Below are 3,669 nucleotides of genomic sequence, written 5' to 3' on the forward strand. Positions count from 1 at the left end.
GTGTCCTCCGAGCCAGGGCTGGGCTTTTAAAGGGGGGGATCCTGAAACTGGATGTGTATCCACACCCTTCTTAAAGAGACATGTGGGGGGAAAGGGAGGAAAGAGGCTTAAGGGTCGCGACCCTTCCCCACAGAACTGAGGGTTGATGAAAGGCTCCTACTCCATCCACATAAGGGATTCTGTACAGTGTGCAAATGACCTTCTCAGGAGGCACAGTCCCACCGACACTCAGCAACAGAGGCATTGACCCACTTTCCTCAATGTGGACACGAAGCAACTGGCAAGGTCAAAGAGAGCCTGCAGCATGACAAGAATGGGAGAGAGAAAAATGAGCTTTGACTCTCCAAGCACTCTACACTTTTGACGGTGGCCAGCTTCCTCACAAGTAGCGCTTTGATGGGTGCCTGGGCTACGATGGATAGAGGAAAGAGCACGGGCCTGGAATGGGCCTGGGGTTCACCGTGTATAACACAGACAGATGGCACTCACCCCAGCAGCCTAAAACGCAGTACTCGATGCTGCCTCCCTGACTCTGGAGGAGCCGGCCTGGTGGTAAAAAATGGATACAGTCCGCCTTGGGCAGGCAGCCAGAGAGCTTCCCACCTCCCCCAGCCCACCCACCACCTTACCTGCCCTCTGCTGCCAACACATCATCCTCTGTACTCAGAACCCCTCGGCGGGCAGGCCCAGTGCCTTCCTCCTCATCCAGGCCAGAGGAATGCCAGGAGTGCACTGGCTGTAGGTAAGCAGTGTGATGGCACCCCAGGTTCCTGGCCAATTGCTCGAAAAAAGGCATTTCAGAGGCTGTGTCAACCCTGGCCAGGCATGAAGCAGAAGACAGGTTTTTGTTAACGCTTTGGCCGACATGCTGGGAAACCAGTCTGAATACAGCAGCCTGCTCTTCTCTAGGAAGCTCTTGTCATGTCTGTCCAAATCCACTACTCAAGTGTCAATGATACCCCCAAGAGTATATATCCCTCAAAAGATGTCAGTCTGGTCTCAGTCCAGAAACCGGAGTCCCTTCAAGTCCCGCTCTGCTCCCCAGCCCTAGCGCAGCAGTCCGTACCTGGGTGCGAACGTTCACAGGTGCCAAAGACGAGGAAGACCTCGGATGAAGAGCTGCCCTCGGCCGTCTAGAAGCGGCAACAGAAAGTGGACACCTATGCCAGTATACACAGAGGACGGGAAACAAAGTCAGGATACTTCTGTGGAGGCACATGAGGCCCTGCCACTGTCGGGGATAATCTGAGAACCAGAGTGAATAAATGAAAGTTTTAGTGTTCCAATTAGAACCGCTTCTAAAACCTGGTGCTGACTCCATGCTAGAGGGCTGGACCCCCACAAAAAAAAAAAAGGAAGCCGGTCCCTTGTGGTACCAGCACCACCACCGAATGCTCTCCACAGACTGAACCGTCCATCACTGTACAGCTATTGAGAGGAGAACCATACATGACCAGACCACACCCTAGCATATGCCATATTACCATAAGGAAGAGTAAAGGGCCCTGAAACATGAGGCCACAGTCCACGGGAAACCACAACCCGCCCTCACCTATCTAGGTTGTTCCGAGGCATTTCTGAGAGTACAGATGGGCTTCGTTCAAAGCTAGGACCCTTGTCTTAAGCTTTAAAATTTACACTTACACAAAAGTACTCTAAAGTAGGCCTTCCAGAGAGAGGAAATGCACTTCTTTACCTAATAAGTGGGAGACACCAGATGAAGACAAATACGTGGGGAAAAAGCAGAGCTAGTAAACCAAGACCCTGGGGAGGATCTTGAGCCCACTCACAAACTGTAAACCCTACCCTATCTCATACCCCATACCAAAACACAAATCCAAACTGTACCCATGACCCTACACTCACATGTACCCTAACTGTAATACACCTTCAAGCCAACCCAACCCTACACCTACCCCTACCCCATACCCAAACATGGATCCCCATCCTGCACACTAACCTAGCCAGTACTCATACCCTAGCGTGCTCCACCTACCACCACTCCTTACAGACATCGACAACCGACCCCTTAACCACAGTCCTACTGTTAGATATGTGTACGTTATCTGAGAAGCTACATACTGAAGGATGGAGTCCTGGAGTGTTTATATGAAAATTAGCCGTCTGCAGGCAGCCAGCCAAGGCCTGCAGCCCACACAGACCCTGGACACTGTCGGGAAACAGGCCAGAGAAGGAAGAAAGAACAAAAACATACAGGCAAACCAGTTCTCTCTACCATCTTTGAGGGCTGGGTTAGGGTTGCTGCATTAGGCACAGTTATTATGTGTGTTTAGCTAATGAAAACTATCAACTAAGGCATAGGATTGCTGATTGGCTTAGGGTATGTATTAGGGCATGGTTATCCTAATCAAATTTTAATCCTAACATTAACACCAAGCCCTACGCCTGAAGCCTAACCGAAATCTCGCCTATCTTGCCAAAGTGCATTTTCAACAACATGTGGTTTAGACAGCTGTTGACTCACCAAAAGCAGACGTCCCGTTCACCCCCTTTCCATGTCATTCTCCGTTTTCCGAGCACACAGACGGCCGGGAGTCCTTCGTTGGTCTTCGCTCCTCCCCAGCTCGTGGTTCGGCGGTGCTGCCTTCGTGGCTGCGCCGGGACCCCCAGCCAGGCCAGGGCCGCCTTCTGTGCGGGCAGAAGGGAGAGGAGCTGCGGCCGGCGCTTGGAGGCGGAGGAGCGCGGCTCGGGGCGGCGCCGGCCTTGGGCTCCGCCCCGGGAGAGCCGGGCGGGTAGAGGAGGCGCGCGCGCACCTGCCGGCCCCGGGCGGGGAGGGGCGGCGCCCGGCGCCCAGAGGCCTCCGGTCCCCGGGCGGTGCGCGCACTCGGCCGTGCCCCGCCCGGCCCCGAGCGGGGTCTGCCCCGTCCGCAGACGCGTGTGCCCGACTCTCAGGCGGGCGTCTCGGGTGGGTCTGGGCCAGCACCCCGAGCCTGCGCCCCGGAACCGGGAGGACCCGGACTCGGTGCGGCGCGCGCCGCCACACACGTCCGTGCCGGCGGCTCGGGGACGCGCGGACACCGGGGAGCCGGGAAAGGGGGCTGGAAGCACGGCGAGGGGAGGGCAGATCTACCCCGGTCTGGGTGGCGATAGGGGCGGGGGTCGCCCCCTCCAGACCCGGGTCCCCACGCCCCGCCCGGCCGCGCCCGCAGTGCCAATGCGAGGTCGGCGAGGCTGCGGGTGAACACCCGTGGACTCCGCGGGAGAAGCCGCGGCGGCTCCGTGTGGGCTTCCCACCTGGAGTTCAGAGCCTCCGTGAAGAGTTAGGAGCCCCAGACAGTCACCGCCCGGAAGTTGCAGACCCCGCTAAGGAGGGGAACCTCCGCCTCCCGTCACCGCGCATTCCTTACCTGATGGCTTAGCTGTGTAGCGCGGGGAGCGGGAAAGGCGGGCGCCACGCCGACTCCGGACGGAGAGGAGAGCTTTTTCCGCAGACCGGCGCGCAAGCTCGCGGCGCACGCGGCGGGACCGAGAGCGAGCCGTACCGCGGGAGGCCTCCTATAGGGCCCGGATGTGACCTCAGGGGCGGGGAGGCCACCGCCCCCAGGTGTGCGGGTCACCTAGGTAACCTGGCGGAGACAGCCAGGTGCGGCATCGATCAGCACGTAGCCCTCGGGGGAGGAGCTTACAACAGTGAACTGATCATTGATT

The 3,669-nt window shown here is 57.8% G+C and overlaps 1 long non-coding RNA gene across 1 annotated transcript; it reads right to left on the bottom strand.

Moving 5' to 3' along the window:
• Positions 1 to 495: 495 nt before the first annotated feature.
• Positions 496 to 2,643, bottom strand: LOC125345247. Its single transcript, XR_007209716.1, has 4 exons — positions 2,486 to 2,643; positions 1,067 to 1,160; positions 630 to 815; positions 496 to 546 (listed from the first exon to the last, which is right to left on the bottom strand). It is a non-coding gene; the product is annotated as an uncharacterized LOC125345247 (long non-coding RNA).
• Between the last annotated feature and the right edge of the window lie 1,026 nt (positions 2,644 to 3,669).

Source organism: Perognathus longimembris, unplaced genomic scaffold, assembly GCF_023159225.1.
Source record: "Perognathus longimembris pacificus isolate PPM17 unplaced genomic scaffold, ASM2315922v1 HiC_scaffold_5438, whole genome shotgun sequence".
Lineage (NCBI taxonomy): Eukaryota > Metazoa > Chordata > Mammalia > Rodentia > Heteromyidae > Perognathus > Perognathus longimembris.